Source organism: Delphinapterus leucas, chromosome 1, assembly GCF_059928025.1.
Source record: "Delphinapterus leucas isolate spDelLeu-1000000601 "Yukka" chromosome 1, BTC_Dleu_Yukka2, whole genome shotgun sequence".
In the NCBI taxonomy this organism is placed as follows: Eukaryota; Metazoa; Chordata; class Mammalia; order Artiodactyla; family Monodontidae; genus Delphinapterus; species Delphinapterus leucas.
Genome location: NC_143129.1, coordinates 102,354,859 through 102,355,415, shown reverse-complemented (window position 1 = coordinate 102,355,415; position 557 = coordinate 102,354,859).

The window sequence follows — 557 nt, the reverse complement described above, 5'->3', positions numbered from 1 at the left end:
TCAGACTGTAACCAAGTGAAATGTAATGTCAGCCTAGTTCTAATTTTAGTTCATGGTCAAAGCTGAGAATAGCAAAAATCACATGGAGCTTCTGCACAAAGGATCAGCTGATAAAGTATGTGAGTGCATTCCGTACACTGCAAAATGCTGCACTGCAGGTATTATAAAACGATTAGGCGTAACTATTTCTAAGCTCCTGAAAAATGATTCCTATTGAAAGTCCTTCCACTTTTCATGATTTATACCTTTTGAGTATTTAATAGAATTTAATGAATCTGTTCCAAGCAAAGAAATTGAGAAATACACAGATGTATGGCATAACAAAAACCCTACCTAGTAAGCCATAGATATTTAAATATTTAAAGTTTCAACTGCTTCAGAAAAAAAGAAAAATGAAGGTGTGGAGAAATTCAGGTAACAGATGAGCCCCAAGCTTCTGCTGCACCCAAGTTTCAGATTTATTATCTCTTAATTCTCATCTCTTCAGACTTCAAAAATAGGAGTTAATTCCAAGTTCTTTAAAAATACATGTATTTATTTTTTGAGTTGGTAATATA